Source organism: Panthera leo, chromosome C1 (genome assembly GCF_018350215.1).
Source record: "Panthera leo isolate Ple1 chromosome C1, P.leo_Ple1_pat1.1, whole genome shotgun sequence".
NCBI classification, from domain to species: domain Eukaryota; kingdom Metazoa; phylum Chordata; class Mammalia; order Carnivora; family Felidae; genus Panthera; species Panthera leo.
In genome coordinates this window covers 131,720,523-131,742,730 of record NC_056686.1, presented here as the reverse complement: position 1 = coordinate 131,742,730, position 22,208 = coordinate 131,720,523, and the positions used below count along the sequence as shown (strand labels likewise).

Here is a 22,208-nt window from a genome sequence, read left to right as displayed (position 1 = left end):
TAAGAAAGATTATATGATTTACCTTAAGGTCACATGATATTTCTGGGAATTAAACTAAAACAAAATATCAATATCTAGAGCTTTTTCTTCTGTGTCATTTTATAGTAACTTAGACATGAACTTCAATTTGCATGTCTGTAGACATATGTTGTTCATTTAATAGTTCCCTACACTCAAAATAAAAGATGATCAGAATGTTTCCTAAGTTGAATGATGTTTGGAAATAATGTAAGAACATTACATTTGGTGGTTGTTACCACCAAAAAAACATGAGCAACTAGAATCTTTTTCTTCATGAAATATGGAGTATTATAATATGAAATTGGATCAATTAAAACCCCAAGAATTTCAAGGTTTGGCAGAAGAGTTTAATTCTCTTTCATTCTATAGTCCTATGTTAATTGGATGGCAGGTAGCCTCCCCTTAAATCATTACTTAATGATGATCCAGACACCTTCCATTATAAATACTTGGTCTTTTAGGTTATAATGGAATGGCAAATGTAAAGATCGTAATGCAGTGAGGTTAATGACCATCTCTGGAATTATGGTGCACCCCTTCTGCCCACATCTTATTGTCTAGAACCCAGTCATGTGGCCTCAATATAAATACAAGGAATGTTGGGAAATATGGGCTTCCTATGTGTCCAAGAGAAAAAGGCTGATGTACTATTTTTGTCTACCATATATGGCTAACAAGGTTACTTAAAAATAAGGATTATCTCTGTATGATCTATAACCTATTTGTTTATATTAGTAAATTGAATATAGATTGACTTAGAAAAAATGGCATTACCTCTATGGAATGTTTCATAAAATCTTAATCACATTTAATATAAAAATAATAAAGTATTTAATTCCTAAGTCTGCTGCCATTCTGCTTCTTCCACTATTAATGTTAAGACTCTGCACCAGATACTGTGGTTATTGGGTGACCAAATTTCCTAGTACAAATTATAGACCAGGATTTACTAGATAGTATTTCCTGTATGATGGAGAATGTAAGACTGCTATTTTAATATCTCTTGATATTGCTTTAGTGTAAAATGTGACGAACATGATTTTATGGGACAGTATCTTTTCACTCAATAGTAATATATAAATTTGTATCACTTTTTGGCCAGCATATGTTTAAGTATTTTCTGAGTTTTAAATCAATTAACCATGGGTCAGTTCCACATCATCATAAGGAAATAAAAGCTATCAATTCATTAGAATTAAATCTTTTCTGGAATCAAAGCAGTGTTTAAGCCATGCTTATATAAGATGTTAACATTAAGGGAAACTGAGTAAGTAATAAATGGAAATTCTCTGTACTGTCATTATAACTTTTCTATAAATCTGAAATTATTCCAAACTATAAGTTTTATTGAATTAAAAATGGTGCTTAAAGTAATACCACAATCTTAAATACATTTTAAAGCACATTTCTATTCATAAGTATTTATTGACTACTTATAGAGCATAGCACAATACCAGTAGTTAAAAACGTCTGCAGACATTCCTTTAGCTTTTTGGTAACGTGTTTTGTAAGCTGGAAACTAATACAAAAGTGGATCAAGGATCTAATAACTTATCTTTCTAACTTGATTTTTCTAATTTTAATGAATCATTCAAAAAGAATCCAAAAGAATCTTTCTAAAGTATGACATTATTAGATTATTTATAATCTTCCTGCTTACCTCCCCAGTCATTATCTTGCCACTTTTTCCTTAAACACTCTCCTCTATGGCAATGAATACGTTCATTTCCCCAAATACCCTCATGCTTCCTCAGGTCTCTGATCTGTTAGTTCTCCATCTGTGATGCTATGCTTTTCTCCCTACTGTCACTATGTAGCCTGCCTCACATCCATTTTCACTGGTCTTTGGCTGTTTTCTGTACATCATTTGGGGCTGAGTTTTCACATTACATTTCTAATCAACACAATCTCCTTTTGAACTACTTCAGGGTGAGATTATATATGTTCTCCCTCAGTCTCTTTCAAGCATGTTTTATCATATTATGAAAGTAAGTATTGATTATATTCGACTTTCCCACTAGACTAGGCACTTTATGTAAAAGGAGTCTACATTATTGTGTTCCCAGTGGGTAGCACAGTCTCTGCTACATAGTAGGAGGTTAGTAACTGATTTGATTACTAAATGAATGAATGAAAAATTGCAGAATGTGCAGTGGATTTTGATCTTGAAGGAAAATGTTCTGAAAGACATACATGTTGTACTGAATTAAGGTTTAGAGACAATGTACTTTGTATCCTCTGTATCTAGGGCATCTTGATCAAAAGCTCCGAAGCAAGTAATGGTAATAAATCAATATTGGGAAGTTCAGGAGAAGAATAAAATACAAAGGAATAAAAGAAAGTGATGTTTGAGGCATAATAGAAGGGGTAGAATAGGAGTTTAATAAAAGAATATATTTTTGAGTTAAACCTTAGAAACCAAATTTATATAGAAGAACATTTTGATTCAGAAATATTCAGTGACATCACATATATATTTGTATATCATATATATATATATATATATATATATATATATATATATATATATATATAATTTTTTCATTCTACCAGTAGAAGTTTTTGGAGAATGAAAGAATGATACTGGGTCCCAATGCACTTGAGTTTTTGATTCTCATTCCCCTCTTAATTTTCATTATCTCAAGCTGACAGAAGTCCACTTTATGGCTTTTATCATGGATAGTTTGAGGAAAGGAATTACATGAAAATGACCTGAGCAGACAAGTAAATACTTAAACTGAGACTTAATTTTTCCAAGATTATCTGTTTTGTATTATGAAACATTTCTCAACCTGGTAAGATTTGAACATGTGATGAAAGCCCCTTTCGTTGCAAAGTGTGAAATGTGATAGTTTGAATTCATTCGTAATTAAATGTTTAAATTGGAGCTATCGAGAATTTTACCACATAGACTTCATCTTTGATTTCTGATTCCAAGTCAGTTCAAAAGACCAACAGGCCTCAAGACTTACTATCTATAAGTGACCATCCAGAATTGACAGAAAAAGAGTCAGTCCAGTCCAGACAAAGGTGAACACTGGAAAACTTTTGCAATAGCCAAATTTTCCTTTCATCTCTTTACTCTGAGTAGTTTTTCTTGTTCCTGGTAACTTTCTTCTCACTTTCCCCTTACATCTCAAAAGATACTCAACACCATACCCCTTCAATTAGAACCATACCCTGACTTTCTCTGTCTTTATGTTAACCCCTTTGAAGTGTTATCCCTAATCCAAAATTGCTTCCTTTACACAGCCTTCACATTTCCCACATCTTTGCTATATAGCTATTAGGAAGAAATTGAGTTAAGGCCTTAAAGTAGGTTTTAATGATTTGTATATCTTTACCCTATCCTCCACAGTATCTCCTGCCCCAGAAAGTCATATTTAAAATTTTTTTTTAGTGTTTATTTATTTTTGAGAGAGAGAGAGAGAGACAGAGTGTGAGCATAGGAGGGGCAGAGAGAGTGGAGACACAGAATTGGAAGCAGGTTCCAGGCTCTGAGCTGTCAGCACAGATCCTAACGTGGGACTCAAAGTCACAAACCATGAGATCATGACCTGAGCTCAAGTGGGGATATTCAACTGACTGAGCCACCTAAGCGCCCCAGAAAGTCATGTTTTAAATAGAGGATGCATGTAACTTAGGGGAATTTCTAACTAGTTCAATTTCAGAAAGAGAAATACAGTATTAGAAAAAAAAAAAAAACATTTTGGATACCAGTGCAATCATATGTATAGACCTCCCTTGCATGGGAGTTTACCTGTAGGGTAATTTCTCCTAAGGTAGCTGTTCTGATTTGAGGGAATGGACAGGATTTGTATCAACAGTATTGATAGGGTCCTAGTCTACTAGGATACCAGATGAAAACTTACAGGGGTTTGAGGTTCAACTTCCTCAGTGTTTCAAGATTAAAAACTGTCCTCTGTTAAAAATCACTTTTTGAAAATAATTCTTCATATTAGATTTTTCTGTTCATATACTTCAAAAAAAACACTGGTTCTTGTATTGACTAAGATGACTTTTTTTAAAGTTTATGTATTTATTTTGAGAGAAACACAGATACCATGAGTTGTGGGAGGGAGTAGAGCCTGAGACAGGGTTTTAACTCCCTGAAACATGTGATTATGACCTACAATGAAACCAAAAGTCAGACCCTTAATTGACTGATCCGCCCAGGCACCCCTGACAAAAATGACTTTTAAACAGACCTTTGAGATAGTGGTACAATGGCCTCTGGTGTGTGTGTGTGTGTGTGTGTGTGTGTGTGTGTGTGTGTGTGTGTGTGTTGTATGCATGGGGATAGGGAATATTACACTGAGGAGGAATGGGAAATTGTGTGGAAATGTGTATTAGTTTTTTATGGTCAATATTGGTGAGGAAGTCCTTGAAACTTGAGAGTTTCTTATCAAAAAGTCTGGATACTTGCCAGTATTCTACACTTTGATTTCCTTATAAAAAAGTCCATTTGTCACATTCAGTAGCAAATCTCTTATGGATGACCACTCAGCCAGAGACCTCTTGCATTTAATTGTGTCTACAACTCATATTGTTAAACCTCCAATACAAGCCAACAAAAAAAACCATTCTGATGAATCCTCTAAGTCATTACTACAAAACAAGATAGTAAATTCTATTTCTGCCTCCTCCTTTGGGGAGATTTAAAGTAATTTTTCCAATATATAATGATGTTTTTGAAGTTATATTTTACATTCTTAGTTTTTTTTAATTTTTTTTTATTTTTTTACTCTTTGACTATTCTGTTACTTGGTACGCCTTTGCTTTGAAATGTAATTAAATGAAAACAGAATAATTCTGTACTTAGAAAATAATATGTTTTCCAGTGCTCATTTTAAAATCTAGTTGTGCTGAGTACTAAATTTGTTTTCCTCCATGCTTTACCCACTTTACTTAAGATTTCTTGCCTTTTCTTTATATTATGGGCACATATGTTTCAATTTTACCTGGACAGTGGGAAAAGCTAATGCATAGACATGGCTGTTAGCAAGAATTTTAGACTGAAACATTTTGTGCTTAAAACCACCCAGGGTATGAAGAGCACTCTGAGATGTGTGTGATCATTTCTAGGTTTCTATAATCCAGTCTAATGTGGACATAATGGACTACATTTTACTAGATTGGTGTTCAGGGCCTGGTCCGATTTGATAGCCCATTCTGTTTTTGAAGTGCCTTGTCATTATCTCAAGAAGTGTTTTAGACATGTTATTTTAACTACTTATTTCCGTTCAACTTCCGGAAGTTAAGGTTTCAGAGTAAAAATTTTAAATATTTCATCTCATGACTTTTATTTTTAATTCTCCATTCTGTTTTACTGTGAAAAAAAATGTTGCTAGATCCTGACTGTAACCAAGAGTGTAAATACACTTGATGAAAACATAAGTAGCTGCAAGATTACTCTTCATCGGAAGTAAATCATAGTATAGTATTCTAGGGTAGTGCTACTTTCTTGCCCTATCTGAAAAGTAGACGAAATGTTTTATAGTAGTTGTTTGAACTGAATTGATTTTACTAAAACTTAAAAATATATTAAATTAAATCTGATTTACATGGACATCTGAAAGCAAATATGCCTTTATGTAAATAAAGGAATATGTTTGTATAACTCAATATCTCTTATATTTCCTTAAATTATTTTTTTCTTGTAATTCCCTGTTTCCGTATTCAGAGAATGGTAAGAGGTTACCATATGGTTAACTTAACACATACCTACACATCACACTGGGTAATCAGAACTCTTTAACCTACTGGGTGAAGTACCTGTTCTATTTTTTTCAAAGAATTGAGATTGCATTGTGCTAAATTTTGATTTCTATTGATTTTTTTTTGTGATTACAATTAGCACTTAATTCTTACTATATTATTAGAATACAAATAAAGTGCAAAATATTATACCTTACTTAGAATAGGGCGTGTGTAAAAGGCAAGCCAGAATTATATGTAATATAATAAGATGGATTAAAAGGTATGTGTTTGTGTGTGTGTATGTGTGTGCACATGTGAACTAAGAAGAAAAATAAAAGGAAGGGCAATGAGGTGCATCATATTTAGGTTGTAAATTTAGATAAGATGACCACAGAATTCCTTGATGAGAATGTAATATTTGAAGAGCCAGCCATATCAGTATCTAGGAAAAAGAACATTCCAGACAGAGGAACCATCAAGGGCTAGGACCCAGAGAAGAGAGCACACCTAACTATTTAACAAAAGGCAAGGGTGTCACTGTGGCCAGAGCAGATAAGTGAATGGGAAAAGTAGTCATGAATGAATTCAGAATGATAACCTTACAGTTACTGTAGAGACTTGTTAGACCTGTGTTAGAACTTAGGCTGTCAAGTTGAAATGGGAAGTGAAGATTTTCAACCAGAGTGGTATAATCAAATTTAAATTTTAATAAGAGGCTTCCACTTCCAGGCAAGGTGAAGTGGCAGGGATGCAACTTACCCTTTAACCTAAAACAACAACAGTAACACTGACAAAAAATATGAAGCAACTATTTTTATGGCATTGGTCATTGAGTCACAAAGGGCAATATTCCCCAATAGTGAAGAAAATGAAGTGAGAGCCCTTTGATTTGCCCACCTGTCATGCATGGAGGCTCCTCTAGGAAGACTCCAGCTACCTCTCTAGTTGAATTGAAGAGAGAGAGCCAGGCATGAGGGGAGGTAGAGGCAGCTAGATTTCATGGGGAGGCAGAACTGGGGAGAACAGAGCTGCACAAGGGTATCTGTAGACCACAGAGAAGTCCTCTCTATTATTTACATGAGATCACTGATGAGCACATACACTGAGGAAACTACACAAGGCCAGGCAAAGAGCTGCCTATAAAAGAGGGAAAATATTCACAGAATTTATATAAGACCGGGAATTGTGCTTGTTCATATGAGCCAGAGTGAAAAACTTCAAAATTCACAGGTCACAGATTAGAAGTATTTTGCCTTAGTAGTTCAGAAACATTAGTCCTAGCCTACATGCTGTTCTGATCAGCATTAACAGACGTAAAATAAAGACCAGAAAGTATCACACCACTTGCATGTAACCACTTCACAAAACAAAACTCAAGTTTATTTATAAGCATATAAAAATATCTAGCACAAAATAGTGTAAAATGACAATATCTGATGTCCAATAAAAAATTGCCAGCTATCCAAACCAGCAGGAAAACGTCCATATTTAGGATAAATATCAGTTGGAACTAACCAAGCAAATGGCATTGATGATAGAAATTAGTAGAAAAGACACTTAAAATAGATGCTACAACTGTATTCCATGAGTTCAAGAAACTAAAGGAGAGATTGGATATGTTAAGTAAACATATAGAAATTATTAAAAAGACCTCCTTGGAATTTCTAGTGACATAATTTATAATGCTTAGGTGAAAAATACAGTTCGTGGGAATTATGAAAGATTATGCATTGAAGAACAGAGGAATAGAACATTTGAAAATACAGGAATAGAAATCCAAAATATAGAGGAAAAAATGACTTTAAAAATATAAACAAAGTATCAATGAGTTAAGGAACAAATTCAAGCATCCTAACATATAGGTAACTGTCCTCCCTGAAGGAGATGGAAGAGAGAAAAGAACATTTGAACAATTATTGGCCAAATCTTTTCCACATTCAATGAAAACTATGAAACCACAAATTTAAGAAATTCAGTGAAACTCAAATATGAGGAACATGAAGAAAATTGTGAGGCATTTCATAACCAAATTAATAAAAAATTGATGAAAATCTTCATAGTAGCCAGATTTTTTTAAAAGACAAATTATGTAGAGATGAACAAAAATGAAGAATGAAAACAGATTTCTCATCACAAGCAACACATGCCATGAAACAGTGGCCTAACATCTTTAGTTGGAAAAAAAAAAAACCTTAATATAGAATTCTTTGCCCAGTAAAAATAACGTTTAAAAAAGGACAAAGATATTTTCAGACATAAAAAATTGAAAGAATCCATCTCTAGCAGACTCCAGTTATAAAAAATGACAGAGAACGTTAATGAGATGGAAGATGGGAACTTGAAACCACACAAAGGAAAGGAATGACAACTACATGGGTTAAAAAAGTTTTTATTATTATTAAGTTTTTAAAAATTGATTGTTTAATAATTGGTTGATAACACATGTTAAAGTAAAATGTATAACAACATTAGCAAAAAGAATAGAGAAATGGAAGTATACTATTGTAAAGTTTTTGTACTCCGAGCTATGTGGTCCAATATTACTTGAAAGTAGATTGCAGTAAGTTAAAGATGTATATTTGTAATGCCCAAAGAAACAAATACACAGAATTATAGCCAATCAACCAATAATAGAAAATGGCTCACAAAAATATTACTTGATCCAAAAGAAGGCAAAAAAGTCAAACAATGGGAGCCAGAATAGATGGGTAAAAATAAAATGCAAGAGCAAGATAATAGATATAAGTCCAACAATATCAGAAATCACATGGAATAACTTCTAAATGCTTTAATTAAAATAGACAAAGATGGGGGCACCTGTGTGGCCCAGTCGGTTAAGCTTACAACTCTCAATTGTGGCTCAGGTTTTGATATCACAGTTCCTCAGATGGAGCCCCACCTAGGGGCTGACAGTGTGGAGCCTGCTTGGTATTGTCTCTCTCCTTTCTCTCTGCCCCTACCCTGCTCAGGCGCACCTGCTCTCTGTCTCAAAATAAATAAATCAACATTTTAAAAAATAGCCAAAGATTGGCAGGATGGATAAAAAAGCAAGAGCCAAATATATACTTCTTCCAAGAAATCTGATTAAAATATAAAGGCAAAAATAGGTTAAGAGTTAAAAGCATTATAGTAAAAAATGAAAAAGAAAAAGAAAGAAAGAAAGAAAAGAAAAAAAGAAAAGGCTGGGGTACCTATGTTATCATCAAACAAAGCAGGTTACAAAGAATATTGCCAGCAATAAAAGGGGGCATTTTCTAATGATAAAAGTGTGAGTTCATCAAGAGAGTATAATAATCTGAAACATTTATACACCTAAGAACAGTGCTTCAAAATACATGAGGGGTAGGGGGGCAGTGTTAATGAATCATAAGCAGAAATAGACAAATCCACAATTATAGTTGAAGACTTCAAACCCACTTTTCAGTAATTGATTGACAACTAAACAACATCCTAAATACCTGACCAATGTTATCAACTAACTTAACCTACTTATTATTAATATTCATAGAACACTGCATCAAAAGGAAGCAGAACCTATATTCTATTTGAGTGCAGAGGGAAATTTCCCAGGGTATACAATTCATAAGACAAGTTTCAACAAATGTAAAAAAAAAAAAAAAAAAAAAAGATTTGTTATTGAAATTTGTTTTAAAAATTAAAACTAAATTAGAAATCATATAGGATCAGTGGAAAATCTCCAAATTTTGGGAAACTAAATTGCACACTTATAAATAACCCAGATATAAAGAAGAGGTCAAAAAAAATGTTAGTATTTGAGCTGAATAAAATATATATACAAAAATGTAGCACTGAACGTGTATATTAAAAATGAGAGATCTAAACAGATGACATAGCACTCATGTGACAAATCTAGAAAAAGAACAAATAAAACCCAAAGTAAGCACAGTGTAAGAAATAGAAAGGTTACAGCTGATAAAAGATTAAATTACTGGGAGGAAAAAAAAAACAGTAAATAAGTGAAAATGAAGCCATTTCTTTGAGAAGATTAGTAAAATTTATAAACCTCTGGCCAGACTATTACAAGAAAAAGAGGGATATACAAAAGATCAAAATCAGGAATGAGAAAATGTCATCAATAAGGATACAATATATATTGAAAAGATAACAGGATATTACAAACAATATTTCACCAATGAATATGATGAACTTGACTGAAATGGACAAATAGTTTGAAAGACACAATTCCAAAGCTCACTCAAAGGAATGGATAATTGGAATAGCTCTATATTAAGAAAAATTACTATGTAGTTAAATATCTTCACACAAACAAAACCACCGGCTTAGATGGTTTCACTGGTGACTTTCAATAGACATTTAAGAGATAAATATGTCAATTATACACAAACTCTTAAAAATATCAAAGTGAGAATTATTTCCATACTCATTCTATAAGGCCAGCCTCAGTGTGACACCAAAACTAGACAAAAACATTACACAAAAAGAAGAACACAGAGAAACATCACTCATGCATGTACATGCCAAATTTTTTACACTTTTGGCAAAATAAATTCAATATATTTTAAAAGTTAATGCTTCATGTCAAGGTTGGTTAAATATTCAAAAAGTAGTCAGGGTGATTCCACATAATAACAGAGCAAAATAGAAACACAATGTTATCTTCTCAATTGCTGAAAAAGCATTTGGCAATAGCTATCATCTATTCCTTATAAAAGTTCTCAACAAACTGAGAAGGGAGTTTCCTCAGTCTAATATAGGGGACTTGCAAAAAACTTAACAGCTAATATCATAATGGCCAGAAACAGTGCTTTCCCTCTAGAATCATGAAAAAGGCAAAGGTGCTTGCTCTCACCATCTCTATTCAATTTCGTACTAGATAGTCTACCAATGCCAAAAAAAGGGGAAGAAAATAAATAAAAGACATCTAGATTTGAAAATAAGTGAAACTTTCTTTTTTTTCAGACAATCTCATAGTTTATGTAGAATATCTTATCAAATGTACACAAAAATCTTCTAAAATTATTAAGTGATTTTAGCAAGTTTTCAGTCTAGAATATTAATATACAAAAATCATTTCTCCTCAGGGTGCTTGGGTGGCTCAGTCAGTTAAGCGTCTGACTACTCTTGACCTTGGTTCAGGCCATGATCTTAGTTCATGAGTTCCAGCCTGGCATTGGGTTGTGCGCTGGCAATAGAGCCTGCTTGAGATTCTCTCTTTCTGTCTCCCCCACACTCACATGCTCACACACACTCTCTCTCTCAAGATAAATAAGTAAACTTAAAAAAATACTTTTCTTCTATATAATGACAAATAGCAATCAAGTTGAAAACTTTTGAATACCATTTACAATAGCATAAAAAAGATTTCGGTAAATATGTCCACATATGTGTAAGACTATACTCTGGAAACTACCAAACATTCCTTACAGAAAAAAGACCTAGATAAATGAAGAGGTATACCATATTGAACCAGAAGCTTTAATATTGTTAAACTGCAGTATTTTTCAAATTGATCTATGGATGCAATGCAATCCCTATCAAAAGTCAAGTAGGCATTTTTAGGGGGAGTGGGTAGAAAATGACAGGACAGTTCTAAAATTCATATAGAAATGCACAGGGCATAGAGTAGTTACAACAGGGTGTCTGGGTGATTCAGTCGATTGAGAGTCTTACTTTGGCTCAGGTCATGATCTCATGGCTAATGAGGTCAAGCCCCATGTTAGGCTCTGTGCTGACAGCTCAGAGCCTGGAGCCTGCTTCGGATTCTGTGTCTCCTCTCTCTGCCCCTCCCCTGCTCATGCTCTGTTTCTCAAAAATGAATAAACATTAAAAAAATTTTTTTTAGAAAGAATAGTTACAACTTTGAAAAAAGAACATTGCTTGAGGAATAACCCTACCTGAACTAAAGAATTATTATAAAGCTATAGTAAGTCAGTGAGATATCGGTATGAACATTGACTTTCTGTCATCAAGATTGACAAATAGATCAATTGATCAAAAATGAGAGTCCAGGAGGAGATTGACATACACATACACACACACACATGTGATTTTTGACCAAGATGCAAGAGCTATTCAGTGGAAAAAAAGGATAGTCTTCTTGACAACTGGTGCTGGAACAGTTGAATATGTGCAAAAGGTAAACTGATTCAGACCTCATACCATATATAAAATTCTTATAATTTCTATATTCTAATTGAAATTATAATTTATTTAAAACTAATATCTGTATTAATGTTAAAAGTATTTTTAACTACAGATTTTTATAACTAATTTTAGTGGGTCAGTATCTTTACAGCTCATTTATCCTTTTAGTAACTACTTACTGAGTTCTGATAGGCAATGCAATTAAAACAGAGAACAAGATAAATACAGTCCCTATCTGACCTTATTGTGAGGACATGGATTATGTCCTCTGTATCTTCTCACAATTAACGATTAAATATTTTGGGGCAACTGGGTGTCTCTGTTGGTTAAGCGTCTGACTTTGGCACAGGTAATGATCTTGCAGTCTGTAAATTTGAGCCCCACATCAGGCTCTGTGCTGATAGCTCAGAGCCTGGAGCCTGCCTCAGATTGTCTGTCTGCTCCTCTCCTGCTCATGCTCGCGCTCGCTCGCTCGCTCTCTCTCTCTCTCTCAAAAATAAATAAATATTAAAAAGGTTAAATAATTGCATGATTAAATCCATTTGTTACAAACACAGGAGTATAATAAAATTTGATATGAAAATAAATATATATCTCCTTCAGAAAACATGCAAAGAATAGATTTATATTAGCTATAGTTGCTTTAGAGCCTAGCACCCTAAGTAGAGGGCTAGTATTGCCATAAATATAGATTTGAATCAGTTTTCAGCAGTGAAACCATATGTACTTCTCTCATATTTAAAATGTGATCTCTACATCCCAAAATAGCATATATAGCTTATTACAAGGCTTACTGTTGAAGAAATTAACACTACATATCTGTTTTCTAATAGTCAACTGCATATGTGTAATTAAAAAATTTTACAATAACTATATGGAGAAATAATAAAAATCTGTGAATAGAAAATAATGAAAAAAAATTAAAAAATCTGTAAATGGTGGAGAGAAAGTTTCATTTGTTACAGCTTTATTTGATGTTCAATGTGGGTAAGGCCAAATCTTGTTTCAGTGATTTATTTTAAAATCATGTCTATAGACAAAGGTAACATGGGACTTTTGAAAGGAAATTGTTAATCAGGCTAATGTAGGCTTCAAAATTAGTGTGACAATAAATTGACCCTAAACTGGATCCATAGGTATACATAAGTTATACTTCTGCTTTTAGTTTTGTACAAATTTCAACTATTTGATTAATCATGGAATTATTGGATGGAAGATAAGTTCTCCCTCCAGCCCCTTTATGCTTTTTTAAAAAGTGAAATATGTTTGAAGTTGCTTCATCTTTATAAAGTAGCATGTGTTGTATACAAAGTATACATACACAATACACATACACACACATAAACACAAAGGGTGAGTGTAGGTAAATAAATTTTAATAAAATGAACAGACCTTAACTATGACCCAGGTTAGGAAACAGGCCGTTACCAATATTCTTGGATACTGCCGTCTGCCTCCTCCCCATGAAAGATAACCAGTCTTCTTCTGGTTTCAGGAAGACAATGGCTATATGTGGAACAAAGCATGGCAAATCAGCTGAGCCTAGATCAGTTGATTACCAGATAAATGAGTGATTTCAGAATGAAATCAGAAAAGCCACATGATAACTTCCACGTAACCCTCAGCAATGTCACATTCAAAAGCAATTGGCAATTATGTCACCAAATTTTGTTGATCAACAAATACATGTAACATCTTCTTCTCCTGAAATAGTGTACAGTGGAGAAATGGAATAATGAAGTTTGTTGCAATTTAGAAAATGAGGTTCACATACAGAGTTCTGATGACATGATTGCAGTCAAAAAGGGGAGCTAACCAGCATCCATGGGAGTATAGTACTTGTCTTACAAGGCTACTCTTAGCAACAAAAATAAATAGCTCTAGACCCCAATGGGCTTAAAAATCCATTGTTTTTTGTTTTTTGTTGTTTGTTTTATTTATTTTGGCTATAAAATGTTTACTGAAGTGAATATATTTAATTCACTTAGAGCTTGAGAATGCCAACCCAGAGGCACTATAAAATGGTGCACTATGTCTGCACGATCAAAGAGCAACAAGTGTCAAATGACTTGAGATCAATAAAAATTTTGCAATATAGACAATAAAGGGAAAACCAAAGTCTTTTCATTTCAGTTACAATTGGGACCATGCAAAATTGTAAATCTGAGATCTATCACTCTCTTTTTACTCTGATAGTAATGGCCTACCAAATTCTTCTATTCCTGGGAAGATTTTCTGACATTCCACTTTCTTTTTCCAGACTTGCCACCCTGAAACCTAACCTCTGAGGATATATTTTTCTTTCTCTGTTTTTTTCCCTCAATGCAGAAAAAAAAAACTATTGAAAATAAAAATGTGCTTCATGCAAATAAAATTTTACAGTTTGCATTTTTATCGGTTTTTCACTTTTTCCCCAAGAGTATGGTACATGACTAGATGAATTAGGAATTTTCAAAAGATGAGGAAATTTTTTAGGTTGCCCAATGTCAAACAGCAAAGAACTGACAGAAGTGGTAACACAGCTCAGACTTTATAGCTTGATCTTTTTGTTATTTCTATCAAATACTGGTAAGATGATAATCATTTGATGAGTTACTGTTTTGCCATAACATATTTTCATTTATTCAGGGGACACAGCAGCGACAGGCCAGTGACAGATATTGGACAAAGGTACATTTCAATGGCCTTAACATACTTTATTATTCAGGGTAATAATACTGGCTACTATCATAAACATCCTTCAGATGCCGTTATCCTTTATATAGCCAAAGTTTTTATCTGGGCAATTAGGGCAGTTCCTTCCTAAATGGTGACGTCTCCATGTCCAGGATTCTCCCATCTTATGATGTTGACATTTTTAAAACATGAAGAAGAGGGAAAATGTGTGAATAATCCCACAGATGGTTTTATGGCAAGGTCTGGACATAGTCTGCATTATTTTCTTCCCTATTCATTGGTGCTGAGTTATATGGCCGATACCCAAGCCCAAGAAAAACCAGGAGAAGTAGTACTGCCAGGTACCTAGGAAAAGAAAACAGTATCAGTTAATATCAGGCCAGTCCCTGTCATGTCTCTGAAACATGAAGAGAAGTATATTAAATTGGGAATAAGGCATCATGTTGTGAGAAAAAATCGTAAGTCTAGTATCGAGAGAAAGCAATGAAAGAGCAAGAGAGAAACAAAGATTCAAAATCAAACAGATGTGGGCTAATATTCATTATTCCTTTAATGAGGTGAAATTAGAAAATGATCTGAACATTAGATGTATGTGCTTGTACTCACATGTGAAATTTTCATGATGTAATGTAGGTTAAGGTATTCTAAATGTTGTTTATTTTATAAAGTTCAGCATTAAAAAAAATCCTTGTAGGAATTGTTACAGGGACACAGAATGAGAATTCCCTACATGATCATTAAGTTCAATGTCCTGATGCCCCAAATGGCCCAAATCAGACTTTGTTTAAAATCATTCATTTCTATTTGGGTATTTGGTAAACATTACTGCAGCTACTGATTCTGTCTGTGCTTTATTTTTCTCCGTTGTACCATGAGAATATGCCATTAGTACCAAACTCATAGTGAGGGTTATAAATTAATACGTGTAATTCATGTATAAATGCTACAATTTTTTTGTTTGACATGGATAGACATCTTAAAATGGAAAGCCTATATCATTGTAATCACTGGATCAATTTGACCACCTGGACTTAGTTTTATCTGGGCATCAAAAATCAACTAAAATGCTTATATATCTATATCTATATATCTATATCTATATATATAGATATAGCTATATAATATAGATATACACACACACACATATATATACACACATATATACATATATACACATACATATGCATATATGTATATACATATACGTATGTATATATATGCATACATATACATATGTATATATATATACATATATATATGTATATATATATATGTATATATATATATATACATATATATATATGTATATATATATATATGTATATATATATACATAGAGAGAGAGAGAGTGAGAGAGAGAGAGAGAGTGTCAGACTCTTCGCTGAGTTAAAAATGTTGCTTTAGCAGTTTTTCTAAGTGTCTGCGTTTTTGATTTTTGGGTTTTTTTTTTGGTTGTTTGTTTGTTTGTTTTCCTGTTCAAAATGGCATCTGGATCAAAGGTTAAATTATTTAAGCTTGAAATGGTTATTACAGAAAAATCAGCATTCTCCACGTGACGCTGTTTTGAATTCCTGTCCTTGACAAATACTAGAGAGCTAACATAATTCCAAGATTACCATCTCTTCTTTGGTGGGTCAGCAATAAGATTTTGATAGTGAAATAGCTTGAGTTCCTCATTATAGAAATCACTCCAATTAGTCAAGTACTGAATAAAACATTTTAGATTATTTGCAAAGGTATGTATATAGTAATCTTGTCTTTACATCAGGGGCACTGTATTTATTGAAGGCATTTTTGCTTTTATAAGAATTTATAGAAGTGTTAAAGTTGCTTTTAATATATTAACAATAGTATTATCCTGCCAGTTTCAAGGGGGGTCATTTCCTAAAGACATATATACCCTTTCCTCACCGTCATGTTAAAACAACAACAACAACAAGAAAAAAGCAAGGAATTGCGAGCTAACTCTGAAATGGGTTGAACAATTTGAGAAAGAATTGTTGTCATCAGTAAACAGAACTGCCTGGTGCTTCTCATGTTGTGCTGTAATAAAACTGGCAAGTAGATTGCAAGTGACTAAGAGAAATAATGTTGAGTGTTCTTTCCATTTTAACAGGTATTATACTAAAGTATTCAAACATTGAAGGGGATTTTTCTTCACCCATATCTACACAAAAGTCACAGAAGTTAGTTACAAAACTGTCAATGGGATAGAGTGATCAAAGAGAAAATGAGTGGAGGTTTGAGAAGGTTTACATTGTAGTTACTTCATGCTGTTAAATTGTAGCTCAGGAGAAAAGTTATTTGGAAGTAAATATTTTATTTTGTTTTGTTTTAAAGTGAAAGCCTGTCAATTTTGGGGTGCCTGAGTGGCTTAGTCAGTTAAGGGTTCAACTCTTGATTTCAGTTCAGGTCATGATCTCGAAGTTCCTGGCTTTAAGCCCCGTGTGAGGTTCTGTGATCTCTCTCTCTCTCTCTGCTCTTCCCCCTCTCACCCTCTTTTTCCACCCTCAAAAATAAAGAAACAAAAAAAAAAAAATAAGAAAGCATGTCAATTTCAAATTTAAACTGGTTCTTCCAGTATTGTGGATTATGCAGGGAATGCTACCTTGTATCACTGCCCAATCCTATTGCTCTCTGCTTATGATTTCTGTGGAGATCTGGCAGATTTCAAAAAAACTGAAATTTTGCCTATAACCATTGCCTAGTGCTTCTCAAATTTTAAGGCCTGGAAAACATCTGGGGGTGTTGCTAAAATGCAGACTCTAATTCTACAGGTCCGGGTTAGGGCCTGAGGTTAACTCATTATAACAAATTCTCAGGGGATGCTAATGCTGTTGCTCCCTGGGCCACACTTTGAGCCACGAAACCTTAGCCTCAATGGCATGTAAGCTTTCTTGGTCTCTGTATCTTAATTTCTCAGGTCTCCTAGCTCAAATTCATGATTCATCCTACTTAATCTATTTGGACCTCCGTCTCTGATTGCCTAAAATACTCTTGGCAAATATCTGTCTCCTCTTTTTTTTTTTTTTTTTTTTTTTAACTCTAGTGACCCACTGTTTTCACCAGATGCAATCTATTCATAAAACTTTTGTCCAAAGCTCCTCCATTCTATGCCCATTTTTAACGTAGCACCAAGAAAGAAAGAAAAAAAAAAAAACAATGAAAAGGACAGATGTAAAGCTATTAAAAACATGATGTAAGTAGTGTGGCATAGTTGGAAATCGCATGGAGTTCTGGGAGTCAGACTGATCTGTTCAAATCCCGAGTTTGTACTTTTTAGGTATATGAACTTTAGCACCTGATCTCTGGCCCTCAGTTATGTCATTGAGAAAACTGATATATGGAAGCAAAGTTAATAAGTGTACCTCATAGATTTGTCTAATAGGTGTACTTACTAGATGTTCTTGTTAAAAATATATATGGCAATCATAATAATAATTCAACCCCTCACCATTATTACTTATTAATGTTTACAAGCAACTGACAGAAGAACAAAATCAATACCTGGTTAATTTAAAGTTAAAAATAGGATTTTGTGTCCTCTAGACAAAATGTCTTTGTCTTAACACCTGGATTGATGGCTTTTCCCACTTCCCTTTGAGGTCTTATATTTCTTCTTCCCAAAAGTCAGAAGCTGTTAATTATAAAACAGAAAACATTTCTATTCATTTTCTCCCCAAAGTATCTTTTGAAGTGGGTGAAAACTATTTCAGAGTAACTTAACTCATCCTGTATAGCTAATATTTGATGAAGAATATTCTACAAATAAAAAAGAGACAAGCATGAGAAAATAAAAATGAAATCAACACAAATAATTTTAGTGAGGTCTTGACACCTTTCATGTAGTGTAGACATTTTAACAATATTATTTTTTTAATTTTTTAATGTTTTATTTACGTTTTTGAGAGAGGGAGCATGAGTGGGGGAGGGACAAAGAGAGATGGAAACAGAAGATCAGAAGTAGGCTCTACCATGACAGTAGCAACCTCGATGCAGGGCTCAAACTCAAAAGCTGTGAGATTATGACATGAGCCGATGTTGGCTGCTCAACCAAGGTGCCCCAACGATATTAATGTTTTAATCCATGAGCACAGCATATCTCTCCAGTTATTTGTTCTCTCGTCTTCTTTCATCAGTGTCTTATAATTTTCAGTATATAGATCTTTCATCTCCTTGATTAATTTTTCCTAGATTTTTGTGTTTTATTTCTAAAGTAAATGGGATTGTTTTCTTAATTTCTCTTTCTGGTAATTTGTTATTAGTGTATAGAAACACAACTGATTTTCATATATCGATTTTGTATCCTGTGACTTCGCTGAATTTGTTCTAACAGTTTTTTGGTGGAGCCTTTAGGGTTTTCTACTATATAATGTGTCATATACAAATAGAGACATTTTTACTTCTTCCCTTCTGATTTAGAATCTTATTATTCATTTTTCTTGCCTATATTCTCTGAGTCTTCCAATACTATGTTGAATAAAATAGAGTGGGTATTTTTGTCTTATTTCTGATCTTAGACAAAAAGCATTTAGCTCTTCACCATTGACTATGATGCTAGCTTTGTGTTTGTCATATTTAGCCTGTATTATGTTGAGCTACATTTTTTTTATACCTACTTTGCTGGGAGTTTTTTATATGAATGGATGTTGAATTTTGTCCATTTTCTGTAACTCACCATAGCAGCAGATTCAAGAATAAATTTGCAAGGGGAAAAATTGGCCTCACAGATGATTTAGCAAAGACTGTGGCAATAGTCCAGATAAGAAATGATGTAGATTAAACTAAAGTGGCTGGTTCTGTTTCTGGGTAAGACAGAATAAGGACACTTTACCTTCTCTCTCCCCAAATGCAGTTAAAATCTGGTTACAATGCATGGAGCAGCTAATTAGGACTCTGAAAAGTTAAAAAGTAGGAGGTATATTGAAGAAGACCAGAATTCCAAATGCTGCTGAATTGGATTGCAGTTTATCACTTTTACTTCTAAGCTCTCCTGACCTGAACTCAAGGCAGCATGCCACTCATGTGGAACCTTGATGCAGACAGAAAGAATTCTAGAACCCCAGTAATTCTTGGTACAGAAGCAGGGAAGGGAACTTTTAATACTCAAAGAGCAGATAGCCCTTGCCTGTTCTTTTTTGTTTCTTTTCTCCATTATCTTGTTTTCTAGCCCCAGTCAGTCTCATGGTGGCCACTGTCAGTGGCAGCCATGCAGTGAGAGCCGACTGAAGCCAAAACTGTGAGGGAGGAGAAGAGAGAATTCCAAGCAGACTCCACACTGCCAGTGCAGAGCTTGACATGAGGCTCAAACTCATGAACTATTAGATCCTGACCTGAGTTGAGATCAAGAGTTGGATGTTTAACTGGCTGAGCCACCCTGGCAAACTGAACCAGTAATATCTTAACTGGCTTGATACATACGTTGTCATTATCTAAAAGGGACTTGAGGGCAACTTTTAAAAATAGTGTTTGGCAATCAAACATGAACATTTTTCAAATGCATGGGAAACTAGAAAGAAATAGAAAAGCAATTCAGCCAAGAAATACGATATATAAAGAAAAAACAGATGGGAATTTAAAAGCTAAATAATAAAACAAATTGATAACTCACATGCTTTGTTTAATAGAGAAGGGAGTTACAGAGGGGGAAAAATCATAACCTGGGGATAAGCAAAATGTTCTTAGACATGACACCAGTGAGTAAACAAGACATAAAAATTTTAAAATGGATAAATTGGGCCTTTTCAAAATTTAAAACCATTGCTCTGCAAAAAAAATATTCTATATCCTTCTATGTATTTTATGTATGCACACAAGCAAACACACACACACATGCATGCCAGCGCGCAGATAGATAGATCCTTTTTCCATCTCTCTGTGCCCTTCCCTTCCTGAAATGTACAATAGAAATTCCACACTATTCTAAATAGTATATGAAAGACTGTTCAACATTATCAACTGTTAGAAGAATGCAAATAAAATCCAGTGAGATATACCAGTATAAACCCATTACACTGACTGAAGTGAAATATTTATGTATATATAACAATGCCAAATGCTGACAAGGAGCAACAGGAACTCTTAATATTTTTCTGTTAGGAATGGAAAATGGTATAGCCACTCCCAAGAAATATTTTGGTAGTTTCTTATAAACATACACATCATATAACGTAGATATCCTACTCCTGGGCATTTACCCTAGAAAAATGGAAACTTGTTTACACGAAAGCCCATACATGAATGTTTATAGCAAAACTCCTCTCATAATTGCCATACACTGGAAATAAACCAGATGACTTTCAATGGATAAACAATTTGTGGCACGTCCATGTAATGAAACTCTACTTAGTATTTAAATGTAATGAATTATTGATACACATAATATAGGATATTAAAACATAATGCATTTTGCTGAGTCATAAATCCATTATCAAAGTGTTACATATTGCACGATTCCTTTTTCTATAAGATTTTCACAAATTTATAGAGAAGGACATCACACTAGTGATTGCCAGTGCCTAGGGGTAGGGAGAAGGTATGACTTTAAAGGGATACCACAAAATACATTGTTGGAATGATGTAACTGTTCCATACCCTGACTGCAGTGATGGTTATATAAATCTACATGTATATGAAAATTCATAGGACTGTACAGCAAAAATAGTTTTTATATGGCAATTTAAAACACAAAAATAAAAAATCTAAAATTGTAAGTTTAAGTAGGTGACATGTTTGAGAAATTTTTAAGCAAAAATTGATGAGATATGGTTATGAGTTTCATGAAAGTGAGAGAGTAGGGAAAAGAAGAGATTTAGGATGACCCCCATGTTTCTGACTTAGATGATTGAACACAAAGTGGTAACCTTATAATACGAAAGAGGAACAGGTATTTTGGGAAAACAAGTTCAGTTTTGCTATATGGAGCTTGAGGTGTCCATAGGACACCTCAAGCAAAAATGAAAATGGCCATCTGGGTGGCTCAGTTGGTTAAGCACCCATCTTCGGCTCAAGTTATGATCTCATGGTGGGAACTCTCAATGTGGGTTCGAGCCCCGCATTGGACTCTGGACTGACAGCATGGAGCCTGCTTGGGATTCCCTCTCTCCCTCCCTCTTTCTCTCTCTCTGCCCCTCCCCCATGTCCTCTCTCTTTCTGTCTCTCTCTCAAAATAAGTAAATAAAGTTTAAAAAATATTGAAAACTATAGAAGAGCAAGAGGAACTGTGGTCTAGGTGGAGTCGTGAGCTTAACATTTTGAGGAATATCATCATTTAAGAAGCAGGAAGGAGCAAGCCTCCAAAAAAGTGACGTCAGGATCATTCTGCCATTTTCACTCTTTTCACACATCCAGATTTGTTTTGCTCCCAATTCTTTCCAGTTCTGGAACCCCCAATTGTGGTACTCCCTTACTTAAACATCTTTTGGGACTTCTCATCATTTGCATGATGTCTTTGAACTATCTGAGGGTGGTATTGAGACTGCCTCATACTCCCAGATTAACGAAGGCACAGAAACATGTGGAAATATATGTTCTGTATCCTAGTATTTTTTTAATAAAATCGATCAGTAGCAGTTGAATTAACAACTTTATGTAGTAGCTAACACCATCTTTAAGCCTATATATGTATGTATTTTATTTGATGTACACAGGTACTCATACATATGTATCTCTCTCCTTTTTCCATC

The 22,208-nt window shown here is 34.0% G+C and overlaps 1 protein-coding gene across 1 annotated transcript in view; it reads left to right on the top strand.

Moving 5' to 3' along the window:
* The window catches only part of LRP1B (LDL receptor related protein 1B), a 1,882,572-nt gene that overhangs the window by 794,532 nt on the left and 1,065,832 nt on the right, over window positions 1-22,208 (top strand). The window lies entirely within an intron of this gene.